Source organism: Nymphalis io, chromosome 9, assembly GCF_905147045.1.
Source record: "Nymphalis io chromosome 9, ilAglIoxx1.1, whole genome shotgun sequence".
Classification (NCBI taxonomy): Eukaryota; Metazoa; Arthropoda; class Insecta; order Lepidoptera; family Nymphalidae; genus Nymphalis; species Nymphalis io.
The window spans coordinates 4251501-4272120 of record NC_065896.1 but is presented as its reverse complement, the minus strand read 5'-3'; positions in this window follow the sequence as shown (position 1 = coordinate 4272120).

Sequence of the window (20620 nt, the reverse complement as noted above, 5' to 3'; positions counted from 1 at the left end):
GATGCATAAATGATGAAGATAAATAAATAAGAAGAAAAATAAAAAAGAGTAGAGTTAGTATTCGTTGATATTAAAATATTCAATATAATAAAACTACTAGAGAATCCATTTATCATCAGGTGGCCAATCTGTTCTTTCGCCTACCTATATTATAAAATAAAAATAATGTTTTGTAATCAAAAGGTCTACTATTGGTGGTTATTAAGAAAGTATAAAGACTTGTTTGTACATATAATATCACGCTACGACCCACGGGGTCGGCTGAAACGCGCAGTAGTTACTAATCAAATAAGATGATAGAAATTAAGTTTACTTAGAAGTTTTATTTATACGAAATTTCCATATCATTTTGAATTTGTTCTTAAACTCATAAATAGATTGGTTAGTCTGCCAAACACTGTTCCCTATTGTACGAAATTCGAAGAACGTACGAAACAAACATTTGTATTACAAAGCTTTGCTGCCGGGCAGGACCTTTAGTTATGTAGTTTTACTCTCATAGATCAATAAACTATCCATCCATGACGACGTATTTTTATAATTTGTAATTTATTTTTCATATCAAACGAAAAATGAATGATAAGGTAAAATAGGAATGGATTTGAATATATATGTGATATATATATATAGAACATTTAATTAATGATGTGAATTATATTGATATAATAATAATTTTTTAGGGTTCTATAAATCCGATTAAGATCTGTGGAAATCTTATATAATCGCTGTAGAATCTTCTGGTCCAGAAACAACTGTCATTTTTGTCACCAAAAATTATACACATACAGAGTTGTGAGGTTTCCCTTAAAATGGATCTATAGAGTATTTGAACGAATTCCAATTTTGAAGGCACATCTTGGTAGATAAGATTAGAGAAGAATTTAAATGGTAACATGACGATGTTGAAGAAAATATAATTACGAAAAGCTTTAGTGCTAGCCTCAATCATTTACAGGATATCGCAATCGTACGGAACCCACGCACGTGACAGACACGGTTTTTATTAAACATATAAGTAGTACACTCAACATTATTTTTTCTTCTTTGCTCATATTTGCTTTGCTTTTACTTTAGACGAGAAGCCGGATATTGTCGCCAAGATTAATATTTTTCTACCAAATAGTCATTCGGAATCCAATTATCGCGACAAGATATTCGCTACGTAGTATAACATAAGAATTTAGTTTACTGGCTTATTTAATTTTCACTTTTCCATAAATTTCCCGTCATTGAAATTAATTTGGACTAGATATTACCAATTGTTTTATAGCCGGAAACAGCTGTGACTATTTTGTAGTGTAAAATTCAGCGACAAGGTCAAAAAATACTGACAGCTATTAATTTATATTAATAAATAATTGTTTACTTAACCTGAAATAGGCTCTAAATCTTTTTCATTGCTTAATAGTGCTTCCGAACAGTTGCAGTAGAGTTTAAATTTCGTAGTAGTCTCTCCTGGAAACGCTTCATCTAAAAATCGCTACAACAGCTGGAGATGTTGATTTTAAGCCTTTCTTGAACTGTAACTAGTCACGTACATCACATTTGTGTCCAAACTTCTCACTTGATGCGGGCTGTAACAAATTCTAGAGAAAAACCGTATTCGCACAACCAGGCGCACGCATAATAATGCACGCGTGTAATTCAGCTCCTTCTGGTGGATATTGATGAGATGGTCTCATTGTTTGCTTCCATTGCAGCCACAGGTACATCAAAAAGAGGTCTTTTTGTCTGTGTTCGAGAAAGCTTTATGCCGCATGAACCTGCCGCACTCGTAAATTCTGCGCTTGGTTTCAATTAACACGTTCCTCCGAAGTCAAAGCAGGTCATTGAGGGGCGGAATCTCTTGCTCTTGCTTCCCGAGCTCTTGCACGTCAATTTTGAAAGTTACGTATCGCACGCAACATATATAATTGAGGTGTTGTAAAATTTTATAGAAACTCCACAACTACTCTGGTAACAAGTACGAGTTTTATGTATCATACCTACTATATTCTCGTAAGCTTTATCAAATGCGACAATTCTCGCTTGAATCAATCAATGAATTGCTGAGTAATCACTACAGTCGTGCTGCGCGCAATAACAGCGCCATTTACGCCAGCGACATACGCACTATAGAGTAATGGTTTCTATCCTCTAAGTAATGTTAATAAGCTCTTGCCGGTAGGTGCTATACATCCAAAGTAATAACTATTATTCATATCGAAAATGGTTTGTGAAAATGAGAACATTCATATGTTAAAATGTCAGCTCTATTTCACGAGTATGCTGTCGTTATGTACGTCAAATTTGAAATTAAATGCTTGAAATTCATCAGATCCATCCGTTTTATTCACCTTCAAAATGCCATAATGTTAATGGAAATGCAGGAAATGACGACACAATGACGATATTCCCGGTAATGTAATGACGTACGTTTCTACGCTAACGTTAGCTGTTGTATTGATCGCTATCGATAGAAGTTGTCTGTTATGGAAACACGTAAAGAAAGTTATATCGCTTTTTACAAATAAAAAAATCCATAAACAAAGGAGAATGAACAAAAATGTATGGACCTTAGTCCAAAAGTCCAACACTAACGAGATCTATGTGATAAAATAGTCTACTACTAATTATAAAATTTTAACCAGATCGTAAAAAAAATACTTTCTGTTTAATGGACTATATGTCAACATAGGTGTTGCGAAGCTTCACTATCTATCATCGCGGGGTGCGGGGATGCGCCTACCAACTTAACTTCACTTGTCGTCTCGACTCGCGTGCGCGACACACATCAGTTCTTCATCTTATAATTATTTATCATTAATACAAGTATTCAATTTCCAAAGTCTTCGTTATTTTTACCACCACAAAAGCAGCTATCGAAGCTAACAAATGGTCCTTCGAGCCGGATGTCACTAATAAAAACTTGCGTGCACTTGCCAGTCTCGGCCAAACAACTGACCACTGGGATACGCTTATCATTCATATCATGTCTAAAAAATTAGATGAAATTCCTTTTAAGGAGTGGGAAGAATTTCGTAGTACATTAACAGGTTACCCTACTCTAAAACAATTCATAACTTTTTTAACAAACAGATCTGATTTATTAGACACTATACAACAACAAATGACATATAAACAAAACACTCAACAAAAACAAAATACATTTAATTTACAAGTACAACACATACAAAAAACAGATACAAAGCAAAATAATATTAATACTACATGTCCTATGTGCAAGAAGAGTCATTTCTTATTTAATTGTCAGGAATTTAGAAACCTTGACGTTAATAGCCGTTTACAAAAAATAAATAATTTTAAGGTTTGTAAAAATTGTTTACGTCCAGCTCATATAGATAAACATTGTAAATTATCACACTGCAAGTATTGGAAGCTTAAACATAATACACTCTTACACACACACATACAAAATCAAACAGAATTACCAGTAACACTCACTTCATCTACAAATACTTATATACAAAATACTAAAACCTCTTCCGTACTGCTTTCCACAGCGTTGGTGAAGGTGATGGATTCTATAGGGAGACTTCGCACAGCTCGCGTTCTACTAGACAACGGCAGCACTTCTAACTACATCACGCAGCACCTCTGCGAGAAACTAGGTTTGACGAAACATGAGACGAGCTCCACTATTGTAGGTATAAACAATCAATGTTCCTATAGTGCAGAGTCTTGCGTCATAACTATCCAGTCTATTTCGGGTGGTTATCATGTTAATTTAAAATGTTTTGTTCTCCCAGAAATAACAAAATTATTACCACATAATTATATAGATATCACACATTTGCCTCTTCCTTCGAGCATTCAACTAGCAGACCCCTCTTTCAATATTCCCTCGACTGTAGGCATACTGCTCGGGGCAGAAATATTTTGGGAAGTTATAACTAACAATTACATAGATTTAGGTAAGCAGCGTCCTAAGTTGCAAATGACTAAATTAGGTTGGTTAGTTTCAGGCATTATACATACACACACAAAACATAACAACACAAATAATAATACAGAACATTCTTCTTCTTGTCACTTTCTTCAAAATGATGAGTCAATACTTAACTGGTTCTGGGAGCTGGAGGCGGTATCTTCCGAGCACTGCTTATCACAGGAGGAACGAGCTTGTGAGCGAACCTTCGCGGAGACCACAGCACGAAACAGCGACGGCAGGTTTGTAGTCACAATACCATTAAAAGACTCACCTGAAGTACTCGGGGATTTCTATGCAGCGGCGAAGCGTCGTCTTCTTTCCTTGGAGCGCAGATTTTTACGTGATTCACTTTCAAAAGAAAGGTATTTACAATTTATGTCAGAATATCTAGCCTTTGGGCATATGTCAGAAAATAAGCAAATTATGTCAGATAAAAATATTAACTATTACTTACCTCATCATGGGGTGATTCGGGAGTCAAGTACAACGACCAAATTACGAGTTGTCTTCGACGCGTCAGCAGTCACAACTACGGGTAAGTCTTATAACAACATACAGATGGAAGGACCGATTGTACGAGACGATCTCTTATCTATTTTACTCAGATTCAGACAACATAAATATGTAATCTCAGGCGATATAGAAAAGATGTACCGAGCTATTCTCGTTACACCTTCTCAACGCCACCTACAACATATTTTATTTCGATTTAATTTTACAGAACCAATTAAATCATATACACTTAACACAGTAACGTACGGCACGTTATCAGCGCCATACCTCGCGACTAAATCTTTAGTTACATTAGCAGATACATGCACTGATATTGAAGTAAAAAATTCAATTCGCAGAGATTTTTATGTCGACGAATACCTCAGTGGGGGCGACTCTGTCGCTTCTGTCATCGAACTAGCTAAAAATGTTACAAAAATTATGGATACTGCTAAATTTAATTTAAGAAAATGGCAATCAAACAATACAACTATATTAAGCAAAACACTGATCAACAACAATCAGAAAAAACCTTAGACTTGAATGATTCACTTCCCAATAAAACATTTGGGTTAAATTGGGATTGTAACTCAGACAATCTTTTCTTTTCTATAAACGTTCATACTAATAAAACGAAAATATCGAAGCGCGTTATTTTATCTCTTATCAGTCAAGTCTTCGACCCTCTAGGTTTATTAGGCCCGTGTACAGTCGAGGCAAAAATTCTAATGCAGAAATTGTGGCTCGACAAATGCAACTGGGATGACGAGGTCTCTTATGATATTCAAATTAAATTTTTAAATTTTATTAATTCACTTGTAGATTTTATTAATTCACTTCGCATACCACGTTGGGTTTGTCTCGATGCGTCAGTTACGTACGAACTACACACATTTACAGATGCTCACGTTAGACAGACGTACTGGCCATTGGGGGGGAGGGGCCTCGGCAGGCGTACTGTTCATGGCTGCATACGTTGCTCTAGGTTTAAACCAAAACCTATTCAACCCATAATGGGTGACTTACCGCGAGATAGAACGCACCTTGTATTTCCGTTTCTACATACGGGTATCGACTACGCTGGGCCGGTGCTGATTGCCGATCGAAAGGGTAGGGGCTGTAGGCTTACGAAGTCATATATATGTATTTTCGTGTGTATTGCAGTTAAAGCCTTACATTTGGAGCTTGTGACAGATTTATCAAAAGAATCGTTTCTAGCTGCTCTTCATCGTTTCATCGGTCGTCGTGGAAAGCCTCAAACCATCTCCTCAGACAATGGAGACCTTTGTTGGTGCGAGTAACGATATTTATATCTTTTTTAAAACTTATTCAGATGATATATAGACAGAAGCTACAAATAAAGGTATCGATTTTAAATTTATTCCGCCCTACTCTCCACACTTCGGTGGATTGTGGGAATCCGCTGTGAAGTCCGTCAAACATCACTTACGGCGCATTCTTTCCCTAACTCACTTAACGTTTGAAGAGATGTCAACCTGCTTAGTTCAGATAGAGGCAATCCTTAATTCCCGTCCTTTAACACCTCTATTCTCAGATCATTCAGACCTTTCCTGCCTTACCCCAGCCCACTTCCTCATAGGACGAACTTTTCTAACTGTTCCTCAGCCACCACTAGACAATGAAAACATTCAACAACTGCAACGCTATGAACGAATTGATAAACTAAAACAGCAATTTTGGCAGCGTTTCTCACACGAATACGTGACTGCGCTGCAACGGAAGGTCAAGTGGCGGTCTTCCAACAGGGACCTGGAACTGGGTTCCATGGTTCTCGTCCGGGACGAGACTCAGCCACCGCTCTTATGGGTCTTGGGCAGGATAACAGGACTTCATCCTGGACCAGGCGGGGTGAACAGGGTCGCTGAGATTCTAACCAAAAAAGGGACTATTCGGAGAGCGTATAATAACAAATGCCCTCTTCCGGAGACATCTAGCTGTTGAAGAATCCTTCAACCCCGGGGAGTATGTTGCGGCGCTTCACTATCTATCATCGCGGGGTGCGGGGACGCGCCTACCAACTTAACTTCACTTGTCGTCTCGACTCGCGTGCGCGACACACATCAGTTCTTCATCTTATAATTATTTATCATTAATACAAGTATTCAATTTCCAAAGTCTTCGTTATTTTTACCACCACAAAAGCAGCTATCGAAGCTAACATAGGACTTGTTAGTAGTAGATATTTGGACCATTTTTGGTCATTCTCCTTTAAATTATGACATGACAATATCTGTACTATAAATACTTTAAAACATTGATTATTTCAATTTGTAATTTTTAGCCGTTTCCGAGATTAGCCTGGACAAACAGACAGACAGACAAAAATAAAAAATGATTGTTTTGGTTTTGGTAATTCGCAAATAGTCAACCTACCTTTAAAAGAGGCAGTTATTTTAAAATCACAGACAGACACATCAATTTTATTTATATGTATAGAAGAGCCTATTAGTCGATAGTAAATCTATAAATATAATACAAATTTAACTGATCGCTGTCTGTACATAGAAGATATACGGGTAAAACTATTATGGGGGGCCTTTATCAATGCAATGAAATCCAAAACAATTATGATTGTTAGAATTTTTGTCTGCTTATCTTTGCAACCTAATAACCTTCTCCTCCAAAAGGAGAGGAGGCCTTAGCTCAGCAGTGGGACATTTACAGGCTGTTACTTACTTACTTACTTACTTATCTTTGCGTTTGTGCGCGCTAATTTTAGGAACGGTTTAACTGATTTAGATGTGGTTTTCACTAATGTATGTGGCAAACTTCACTTAAAATATAGTGTTTGTTTTATTTCAATCGGGTTAAAGAATAATAATGGCAATTTAAAAAATAATATCCAACATTTATTCGTTACAAATCAGTCTCATGTACAAGGAGGCCATAAACAGTGAACCTGCGGGCACAGCTAGTTAAATAAAAGTAATAGCGTGGTCACTCCATGCTATTATATTTATACGTTGATATGCATGCAGGAAAAATAATAAAATATGATGTTATTTAATTAAAATACCTATGTAATGTCTCGGTCGGAAATGAGTACTTACCGAGTTTTTAGTCAATTCTTCTCGGGATAATCAATAATCCCTAAGCTTAGAATTTATTTAATCTTGTAAAATGATTCACAGCTATTTATAATATCATACTCGAATGATGTATTTGTTGGTTTATGATATTTGTTCTTAAATATAATAATTAAAAATTTTAGAATGCCAATAATTTTTTTTTTAAAGATTTTGTTATAATAGTTTTGTAAGATTTTAGGTTGGTTTTACTCGAGGCTTATACATTAAGAATCCGATCAGTTGGCGCAGCTAATGTTACCCATAGTCGCTACCTAATCCAGGCTCTGAGGGGTTTGGTAAACACTAATCTCAGCCATCGCATCTGGAGCACAGATAAGACAATATTAGCCACAGAGCCGACATAATAAATTGTTGAATCTCTTATTATACTCATATAAGATATTTTATGTCCATGCATTTTTTTTTGTAATCTACAGTGGGGAAGTATGTTAGTATATTTCATTTATTTATTGGTAATTTCAATTTTAAAATTGACAAAGTTATTGGTCTTGTTTTGTGCTCAATCACTGCCGATACTTTTCTTATCGACTAATCAATAGTATTTGTAATTTATTTATAGAAGCATTGATTTGGTTATCATTATATAATGGATTTTATTACGTCATTATTCTTTGACAAGGAAGAAATATGGACTCGTTCGTGACTTATTTCCAGAAACACCCATTTGGAATGAATAAACATCGTTCCAATATCAATGACATCGATTCGTTATATAAAACGTTACAGTTAAATATTATTTTGTCGATTATTCGTAGAGTAGAGTATTCGCTCAATGTTTATTTTCATGAACGGTAAGAGTACATTTCAATTAATTTTTGATATTGTTTGTATATGTGATATAAACATACGAGAACCATGTTTTATATTTGTTCAACGTAACTGCTTCGTTGATGTAGTGTCTAGATTATATAGCTGCAGATAAGGAGGTTCTGGGTTCAAAACCCGGGCCAAAGATAAAAAATCACTCTTTCTGTCATTAAATTCTCAGTAGTGTCCCGGAGCTTGGAAGTTAACATTGCTTACATTCCCATGCCTTGGACTTTCAGTTGTTTTATATTTAAGTTATAGAAAATGAGAAGATGAGATGTAAAAGACAGAGGGACTTTAGATTCTCCGGCTCTGATATTTAGAGGGGGAGAAATATCCGGGGTATCTTGCCGCAGGCATGGTGGTCACAGTTCGTCCCCTTTCTTAGCCGATGGATCAAACGTTGTATGATAAATGATAAAACAGATTAAAAAAGTTTTGTAAAAAATGTAGTATTTAATTAATTTTGTATTTAAATTCAGAGAATCGTCATAAGTTCTGTGTGTCGTTTTTAAAATTCAATTACACTGAGTAATACATATGTGTATGTTGATAAAGAATATATATAAAAACGCATTCTAGTTTTTTAGAATGTATTAGATTATTTACTAATTTCTTTCTTAGTACAAAAACGTCTATTAAAACCGGAAATACATTAAAGCGTCAGCAATTATGGTCTTATCTTCGACTTGGGGTCTGAGCGACTTTAAATAGCCGCCATTTTCCCCGGTAGATTCGGCAAACCGCGAAATGTTTCAGGCAAAGCTCTAAAACGAGGGTCATAAAAGACATTACGTTTACAGTCATGTTTGTGTGGTTTGTTATCCTAATATCCTATTAGCCCCGATTAAAGACTACAGTGGAATTACAGGGGTACATCAACAGTTCCTTTTATTCGGTTTTATTTGGGGACTACGAATGAAAATAGTACACCCAGGACATATTTATCCAAATTCAAACCGTTATTATGTAATATATGTTTTTTTAATGATTGCATTTTTTTATAATATAGGTAGACGGACGAGCATATAAGCCACCTCATGGTGGTCACCAATGCCCATAATCATTATTGGCATTGTAAGAAATGTTAACCATCGCTTACATCACCAATGCGCCACCGACCTTGCGAACTAAGATGTTATGTACCTTGTGCCTGTTATTACACTGGCTCACTCACCCTTCAAAGCGGAACACAACAATACCAAGTACTACTGTTTTGCGGTAGAATATAAAATGAGTGGGTGGTACCTACCCAGACGAGTTTGCACAAAGCCCTACCACCAGTAAAAGTATTTATATTACTTATATTTTAGGTGAAACATGGCTTTGAACGATTCTCATTTTGCTACGTTCTTTTGTTTGTTGTTTTATTTATAGACATTGTTACGCTTGGGTAAGGATCTATGACCATCTCAGGTGCTTATCAACGGTACCTACATGGAATAGGAAGGCGGGAAGTATTATCTTCCTGCCACGAGAGTGGTGCGCCTTCGGATACGGCGTGCCACACTTTGATGGAGTGTGCTGCTTTGAGGTCCTAGCATCTCTTCCTGGTGGCCTTTAGTTGGCGGAGAGCTTTCGCTGCCGTGCGTGATAAGCGCCATGCTTGCTAGCGAGACTGCTGAAAGGAGATGTTCCTCTTCTATGAAAAAGTTATGTCGCGTTTTTTAGTGAGTATTCGGGCGCATTCGGCTCCGCGAAGTCCCGCGTTTTGAGAATGTGGGGGAAACGCGTAAATGAGGTAAAAAAGCGTGGGCTGCTTTTTACTATAATTTGATATTAAAATTATTATTATAATAATGATTCTTATGAACTATTTGTAGCATTTGATGCTAAGCACCCTGCGATTTCTTTAATCAAATTAATTTTTATTATATATATGACAGAGATAATAAAATTAAGCGGGTATACGACGTCACTTATTAGAATAGCAACACCACATAACGTGATGTATGTCATAAGACATGTATTTTATTATGCAGCCGACTGATGGAAATATAAAATATAATGGTGTCTGTCCATAGTGCGTGTGATCGTTTGTCGAGCGACCCACTTGGTCCCTTGTTCTCTTGCTTTCAGGACAGCGCCAGCGCCGGACGTACGCACTGACTGATTTAATAAAATCATCATATTGGATGACAATGGCGGCCATTTACATGGCAATCCATTTGAATCCTCGATATGTATATATATATCTCGAGGATATAATTATTATTTTGCATCGCACAGTGAACTTTGCATCACTATAGAACAAGCTGCCCATATTTAAAAATTTTTTTTTTACTTTTTATTTCGCCTAGCTATAAAAGCGTGTTTGTTTCAGTAGCATTGATTTGTTGTATGTTAGTTTTGACAGTGTATATGTACAATATATAACTTAATCAAAGTGATTATACCACGCCTCCCATTACCCATATAATCAGGTCAACAAAGACAACGTCCTACGCGTATTTGTCAAATTTTGACACCCAATTTAGGAAATGTCAGATGCATTAGGGATGCTTATGATAATTATAAATTTGGACATATTATTAATATTGAAGTGAATTAACTAAGTTCATTCATTCTATTGAAAGATTAGAAGGGAACTGACCGGTTGATTGGTTCGACATTTTTTATCTACTATTAATCTTTTATTAGAACTCTTTTGTTATTTTTTTATTCTATGATACGTTAAACTATAAATTAATCATTATTTTATATTTCTATGTTTTACGGTACACGTAAGTTTGGAGCAACAGTACAAAGAAAAATTGGATTCCAAAAATGTTGATAGTGACGCTGCTGGAAAATGAAAACTTGTTATTACATAAATTATAAACGATAGGAAAATGCAATTCTACATTCCGTACCGAATATTAATTTATACTAATATTATAAATGAGAAAGTAGCTCTTTCTGTCTATTTCGCTTTCAAGTCTAAACCACTGAACCGATTTTTATAAAATTTGGTCGAACCTCAAGTATCCTCTAATATCCCTCTCTCTCCAATGGGCGAAGCCAATGGGAATTAACTAGTTGTATAAAATGTCAGTAGTATACCGCACGCATGTATTATATAGGTTGCCATCATCACAGATGATATGCTTGTGGTTACACCTCAATGAATATAATGACTTGAGGGTAGCCTCGAGGACAAAGAGCGTGCATGATACATTAATTACGAGGCAGTAGTGTGTATCTTCGCGGTTAATCAGTTTGATGTTGCGATTAATGTATTGACACTCATGTCCATACTACTTCATCAAATAAGGAGCAAACTCTTCAAATAACCCTAAACAGAAGCTATATTTAAACAAAAATAAGTTATTGATACTTTTTGATTTATTTGTGAATATATATAAAAATATATTACTTTTGTTCACTTTACATTTAACTTTTAATCAAACAATGAATATGTCCATTACATTAATGAAATACATTGAATTAAGATATGAATGGTTGGTGTTTTTTGTTTTTATCGGCGGTTATCGTCTACAACGCTCCTTTCCTTTTTCTGTCATAGATTCCATCCCCACACACTTAAAATAAATTCGTTACTTTTTATTTAAAAACCAAAATATTCAGTAGATATAATTTATAGGGCCAGCTAGTATATATATAAATATATAAGTATAAATATTTTTTATTTTTATTTCTAGGTTTTTACAAAAGCTGCTGCTTCGCCAGCTTGAAATCAGTGTGAGACGAAAATCCTGCAAAATCTGCCATTGTAACGTAAAACGTACATAAAGTTTATTGAATTATAAATGAAATATTTAAATTATTTGGTAGGAGTGTTAAACTATAAAAAATGGTTTTGGTAACTTAGAAATAGCTATATTAATTTAAAAATAGGCTGTTGTTTTTAAATTACAGATAGACTTTAATTTTATTTGTTTGTATAGATATCATTCTCAATCTCTCAATCTCAAGAGAGAAAGAACAATTGTACGGGAGTCTGTAAAAGCAATTAGAAAGACATAAAAGTATATTATAAATCGAATTAAGAACGCGTTAAAAATATTTTTTACGTAAGTAGTAGAAAAAAAAGAAAGTCTGTGAAAAAGCTAATTAATCGTTCGTTGGTAATGACATTGGATAATTGTTTCAAAATTGTTAAATATTGAGGAAAGAATTTTCTCTAACGTATACATTCTAAAGTTAGGAACACCCTCTTGTTGAGTCTCAAACTTTTATGTAATTAGAGTTTTATCTTTGATGCGAAATTACCGAACCTTTTCTTTAGGCTGCTATAATTTTCTCAGTAAATTCGGCAAACCGTGAAACGTTTTAGCTTTTCCGAAGAAAGCTAAAAGGGTGTTATGTATGTATATGAATGTTCTTGTGGTTGGTTTTTAATACAACAAACGACTTTAAATTATTCGTGGGTTCTTTGGTATTTAATTATATTTTGAATATATATTTTAAATTCGTACAATACAAAATGAGTTACGCAAATTATTTATGTAATAAGGTAATTATATAAATACTTATGTTAAGATCATTTTAGTGATTTTTTTTTTATCAAATCAAATTGAATATAAAATTAAAATTGTATTTAATGAAATTATTTATATTATTATAAGATACACTCTCAACACTTTCATAAAATTATTAGGAATAAACAATAAAATTACAAACAACACTTAAAATTCATTAGAATTAGGCATTAGCCTAAGAATTCTAATAAGTACCTATTTATAACATAAGACATTATTACACTCGAACAGATGTTTCATAAGGGACACCAAAAGATTTGCCTTAATCCGCAAAATTTCGGGTGAAATACACTGCTTTTCATATCGGAAAGATGTTGTCAAGCGTGTGTAAATAATGTCCGAGAGACGCCAACGCCATACGTTAGTGGGGACAGAGGAATGTAATCCGAAAGATTGCCATTTATCCTGACCGCCGGCATTCAACCCTTAAACCTCCTTTTCACATATTTTACATGCCAAAGTTTGCGGCATGAAGACTATATCAGGCTAAAAGTATAGAAATAAGAAACTAGGCTAGATTTAGCAAAAAGGTCTCATAATATTTCTAAAGTTCGTAATTACCGACTGATGTACGAATTTATTACAACTGATTTTTTGTTCTAGTACCTTGTATGTCTGCAGATCATGAGGCTTCGGATTAAAGTCCCTGCCCATATAATCTATTCAATTTATCAAGAATCTCTTAACTTAGTGGCAGCCCATAAGCAGTAATTTAGTACGGAAAAACTGTATTTATCGTCAACAAATAATTGCAACTGCGATAACGAATGTATCAACAAGGCGAGACCAGATTATCAGTAGATCATAAGCTCGATAGTACGTCTTCGACCTTGAAGTAATAGTGTAAAACAATTTCTTTAAAAATATAACAGCTTGTCTTGTGATTTAAAGGGAAAATGCTGCTAGCACTCTATTTTCTTTATAGCATAGGTAGGCAGACGAGCATATGAACCACTTGACGGTATCGCTTACATCACCAATGCGCCACCAACTATGGGAACTAAGATGTTATGTCCCTTGTGCATGTAATAACGCTGGCTCACTCACCCTTTACTCAATCGGAACACGACAATACAAAGTACTGCTGTTTTGCGGTAGAACATCTGATGAGTAGGTGATATATACCAGAACATCACATACGAAAACTAAATGTTAAAACTGGTGTTATTTTTTTAAAAAGACATATTTATATAAATAAACAGCTACTGTAAAAATTATAACCGCGTTGAATAGTGGCTAGAAAAACTACTTTACTGGTGGTAGGGCTTTGTGCAAGATCGTCTGGGTAGGTACTCATCAGATATTCTACCGCAAAACAGCAGTACTTTTTATTGTTATATTCCGTTATGAAGGGAGAGTGAGCCAGTGTAATTACAGGTACAAGATACATAACATCTTAGTTCCCAAGGTTGGTGACGCATTGGCGATGTAAACAATGGTTAACATTTTTCATAATGCCTATGTCTATGGGCGTTGGTGACCATTTACCATTAGGTGGCCCATATGCTCGTCCGCCAACCGTATAATATAATAAAAAAAATATATAATATAATATATAATAAATATAATATAATAAAAAAAGGCCCGTACAAAGCTCTATCACCAGGAATAGTCTTCTGTAAAACATGGTTAATATATTATGGTTTTACTAAAAAGATAATAAAATAATCGTAAAATACATAAACATTTTTTAGCTCCTGTATTCCTGATCAGGTGATGATATTATATAAATACTGAATACTTGATCGTCCTAAGAGGTTTTTTATGGTGGACTCTAGTGTGCCTCTCAACATATAAATAAAATTATTTAATATCTTGAATATTTTGCAAACATATATTTAACTATTTCTGGTATATAATATTACATTAAATGATAACAAAATAAGTAAAATTAAATATTATCTTCTTCTTAATAAATAAAATTGTATGTCTATATATTATAATTAAAGGCACAAGGGACATAAAATCTTAGTTTCCGAGGTTGTTGGCGCATTGGCTATGTAAGCGATGGTTGACATTTCTTACAATGCCAATGTCTAAGGGCATTTGGTGACCACTTATCATTAGGTGGCCAATATGCTCGTCCGCCTTTCTATTCTATAAAAAAAAATTATATGCGTTTATAAAATACTTATCCGATTCCAATGAAATTTTGGTAAGATGTTCTGGGTATGCCAAGGCCTTCGCCAAAAAAAAAAAAATTTTTTTCTTTGTATGTTTGTCCTTCAATATAAACGTTTTAAGTAGAACCCTTATTTTCTACCCATGAGAAGTCAGGACGGGTAGTTAGTAATACGATATAAATGTTTTTCTTTAATTATTGTGATATATATTAAACAATTATTTACATTAAGCCTCAAATATCTATATAAATAAAAATTAAAAATAGCTACTGTACAAATCGTGACCGCTTGGAATTGTGGCAAAAATGCTATCAGCATTTCCCCTTTGATTAGCAATTCCAATTCTCTGGGCGAAGAATTAACCAGACCTCCTGTCACCAGTAGAGGCAATAAGACGAGGTAATAATGAAATAATGTAACAGCTTAAATAAAAAAAATTAGGAAATGTGTTGTGCAAGTTATTTTTTAAGTCCTGATTTGAAATAAGTTTACTGATTAGAATGCAAATTTAAATATTTAAAATGTGCTACTTAAACTCTCATAATCCACGATTAGTTCATTGACTTTACAGAATTCCAGTCATATCAAGCGTCCGTCCACGCATCGAGGGGTTCGAGAGTTTCTAAAGGCCCCTTGATATCTCTGATGTCAGATAGACGTGTGTATTCATTCTTCAGAGCCAACATTTGAGCACTACTTTATGGCCGCAGCATTGACCGCTTTCACTATCACTCCGACGATCGAACAATTTAATGATTGTATATTTTCTAGAAATTCTTAATAGTTCGAACGAAAACTAGTGATTTAATAAGATCATCTCTTGAAAAATTAAGACACCTCTTATAAATAATATATATATGGTCCAGTGGTAAGAACGCGTGAATCTTAACCGATGATTGTGGGTTCAAAGCCGGGCAAACACTACTGAATTTTCATGTGCTTAATTTGTGATTATAATTCTTCTCGTGCTTTACGACGTAGGAAAACATCGTGAGGAATCCTGCATGTGTCTAATTTCACTGAAATTCTGTCACATGTGCATTCCACCAACCCGCATTGGAGAAGCGTGGTGGAATAAGTTCCAAACCTTATCCTCAAAAAGGGAGAGGAGGCATTAGCCCAGCTGTGGGACATTCACAGGTTGTTACTTACGTAGTTTTAATTATATGAAGAAACTTCATTTGTTACGCTTTTAATAAATTCGGCCTTGTTTCTTCTTAGATCGTCTGCAAAGTTTTGATTCTATTTAGATTTGATATAAAGAAGAGTAGGTTTCATGCCGAAAGACCTGAAAGAAAGGCAGATTGATAAAACATAATCAAATGCATAGGATAGATATATACATTTATATTTTTAATATATATTGTAATTTATTGCAGAAGTGTGTGCGCACTCTTTATTTCCTCACTCTTTCGGTAACTTATATTCTTTTTAAGGCACGGTAGTCTAACATTGTTTCCAAAATACGGGCTATAGCCCTTATACTGCTATATATAGCAGTATAATTATTGTCAATATCCTGTTTTGTACAAAAGCATATTTAAATATAAAAAAGTTGACTAATCCTTTTAGGAAAAATAAAATAACCTCTGTAATATAAGAATTTTTATCTAGGCGATTAAAAGGGCACCCCTTCATAGGGACAGTAAAAAAAGTTATCTCCAAGTCCGTTTTACGGAAACGAGGAAACGATCATTGCCCGTTTGTAATTTATGGCTTTGTTTTGCCTACCTTAATGCTATTTAGATGAGGCTTCACTTAGTTGTTCAGAAAATGAGTATAATATTTTATTAAAACGATCCTTTTTTTATTGTAACCTGGATCTTTGTTTATTATTTCGCATAATTAATACAAGCCAATACTAGTTTACTTAATACGCATTAGATAAAGGTTTTAAAGAGAGGACACGTCACATCTACACGTGAGGGCATTATTTTATTACGTATTTATTTAGCTGCTACAAAAAACGTTAGCATATTCTTATTCTGAATAGGTGCCTGGTCGTTTTTGTTATCAGGAATCTTTCTGTAAAGATTTTTCTTTGCTTTCAGTCTTTAATGACTTAGACTGGAACAAAGTCAAATCTACATATAAAAGAAACATGAATGACTGAATAACTTACATTATCAAAATACTACACTATTCATATAATCAGAGAATATTACAAAGTTTAATGTTTTAAAATTAAGTTGTTTTTTTTTCTCTAAAACTCTTATAAAAAGTCACGTTTCATCTAAAAACACGCACAGATAAATGGCACAGAATTTGAAATAGAAGACTAATGTTGCGCCGTTTGCCCGATTCAGCTTTTTCGCTCGCATCTTTAACGTCTGCGGTTTTTCTGACACGAAACGGGTCTAAAGCGCTAAAGCATGAGGCGTCCAACAAAAACATCCATCGGTCTTTTTAAGGAATTAAATTTAATACATCGAGTCCATACTATTACATATTTTATAGGGTCAACGTTGATTCAAAAAGAGTAGATTGTTTAATTAAGCCATTATGAGAAAACCTATCCAACTTCCTTGAATAAGAAACCTTTTGTAATCAAAAATAATTTACCACAATGTCATATGAACATTTATGCTTAAAACAAAGCGAGCTCCCAGAGGAATACCTACAGAAGGTATCTAAAACGAAAACTTTCATTAACTGAATGTGTCCTGAGATTTTTAGATGATATTGCATGAAACCAGAGACGTGACTCTTTAGTTGATAAAACTAGAAGCCAGGTTTCGTCACTTGTTCAAATTTTTACATTAAACTATATTTTTTACCTTTGATGTGATTGTTTGTTGTTTTGCAAATAATAATATAATATGCAATTATAATTTCTTAAAGAGAGTTACCACGAAATATGTTTTAACAAACTTACTTATAAATCAATTATATCTACGTACCTTACTTCAGGTTAATTCGCCTTTCATAATTTCTTCGTAACCGTGTTGAGATAAAATCATTCATTTCGTCTGCAATTCAAATTTTCTTTAGAAGTTTGTTAAATTGATTAGCGGATTTCCAGTGCCTTACGTAGAATTGTTTATAGGTTATAATTTGCTGACTTGATTTACATCTTGTAATTGAAATTGAATTGACGTATTTCAGTATTTTTTTTAAAGTAAAATGCATCTGTTATTATACTTATTTCCGCTTTATAAGAGCTAGATCTGAAACTTAGCTTGAATGAACTTAAGATATATTTGTTATTTATTCATTTTTTCCCCCTACTATAAACATTATTGACATAAGTCATGTAAGAAATATCATTTATTCTTATAACTCACCAACCTTGGGAACTAAGATATTATTTTCCTTGTACCTGTTACTTGTTAGTTTGGGCCAGTGGCCCACTCACCGATCTGGAACACAAAAACACTTAGTATTACTATTTGGTGTTAGAATATGGATGAAAAGTGGTAGGTACCACCGGACCGGGATACAGCTCAGCATACGTAAGAGGTGTGCCCCGCCTGGAGTGCGGAGAGGGAGATCCTGGTCCGTGAAGTCGGACAAGACCTGTCCCTGCGAGCAATCGTGTCGGCGATGCTTCGCAGGGAATCGGCGTGGAGGGCCGTAGCCTCCTTCTGTGAGACCTTCATGGTTCAGAAGGAGACGGTGGAGCGGGAACGGGAAAGGGCCGATCCTGTTCGGCGGAGACGACGACGGCGTCGTCTCGGCCCTCCCATAGCCCAAACGCCCGGGGCTTAAAAGATAGGGCGTAACCTTGGGGCCGTGGATGCGTGAGGTGGGGGTCTAACGTGTCTTATTTCAGACGGCCCTGTGGAGGACGGCAGCCGTGATGGCCTCGAACTGCCGTACGCACTAGCGAAGAGTGTGGGGGGGCGAGATTCGCCCCCTGATGAGAACTCCGTCGAGCCACGAGTGGAGCAAAGCACGCGGATGAGTTATATCAACACGATCCCGCATCCTCTCCGATCCGTGCTGAGGACGGCCATCGCAGTGGTTTTAGTGGCTAAGAATCCCACATAACCCGGTTTCACCCCCATAGGACCCGGGTACCTTTCTGAAGGTTTCCACTGCGAGAAAAAAAAAGCTGAAACTTTAGCTAACTATAAATGATAATCTGTAAAATGATGATGATTGAAAGTTAATAGGAACAAAACAAAGTTAAAAAATGAACATTTTTAGATATTTAGATACTTCCAATGTAAGGAGAGTTCAGATCTATATTATCAATCATATTAAATAGGGTTCAGCGTGTATGTGTAAAGCGCCCTGATTGCCATACTACACATAATACACATTTCTTTTGTTTTTCGATACTATATATTTAACTAGCTATTCCCCGCGGCATCACTAGTAAGTAAAGGTAAAGGATAAATGGTTGTATGGAAGTCTATGGTTTTTAAGTAAGAAGCGTGAAATATCATTCTGATTGGAAAAATGTATATTGCGGTTTTTTTTCATTAGTTAACTTAAAGTGATGACTGTAGTTTGACTTAATATATTTTATAGTGACCTAAATGGGTTGAACCAAAATTTATTTTATACAAGTCTTCCGATCAACGATGCTGTAGCGCAGATGCTCCCGTCGTCCACATCATTGTTAATGTTGAAATGACCAAATGCACAAATATTTTTTAATACCAAAATATTCAGATTAAACAAAACTATTAAATTTTTTGAAAACTTTATTTATCTATGCTAATATTATTAGAATCCGCGATAGCATTTAGGTCTTCTTTTAAGGTTGACTCACTATAACCTTTTCTGTAGTAAAAGTTTACTGGTGGTAGGGCTTTGTGCAAGCTCGTCTGGGTAGGTACCACCCACTCATCAGATATTCTACCGCAAAACAGCAATACTTGATATTGTTGTGTTCCGGTTTGAAGGGTGAGTGAGCCAGTGTAATTACAGGCACAAGGGACATAAAATCTTAGTTCCCAAGGTTGGTGGCGCATTGGCTATAAGCGATGGTTGACATTTCTTACAATGCCAATGTCTAAGAGCGTTTGGTGGCCACTTACCATCAGGTGGCCCATATGCTCGTCCACCTTCCTATTCTATAAAAAAAAAAAAAATCAAATTTGTTCAAAAATAATGCATTGTTTGCGAAATCGTTTTTATAAACATGGCATTAATTATTATGAAATATATCGAGATAAGATCATAGACAGTTTTTGGTACTTTTTATAGTTTTGACTATTTCTTTCAACAGGTTTACTGGTGGTAGAGCTTTGTGCAATATATTTCGTGGGTAGGTACCACCCACTCATCATCAAATTTATAAACGTTACATAAGTCTACCTGTTGTCTTTTAGTTACTCTTTCAGAAATGTTACTCTTAGCGCACCTTTCACATCGAAAACTTATCAGCACAGCACCCGTCTAGCACTAGATAGTATTTAATAATCCTGTTAATAATTTTTCGTCATTTCTTCTATATAATCTAAGGCGGTATATGGTAGATATTTTAACATTTGATAAGGCAAAAACCAAACTAGCCGATCTTCCAATACTATATATAAAATTATCAAAATACTATTCCACTATACTTTTTTAACAGGAACTTACAAAATATTTACAATATATGCATTCTTATAAGAAAAAATTTACTTACTCACTCCTTAGCTTATCCTTTATGATGTTAAAGCAAACGAATAAACGTGTATACAATGCGTACGCGATGTTCGAGTCTCTTATAGAAAAAAATGT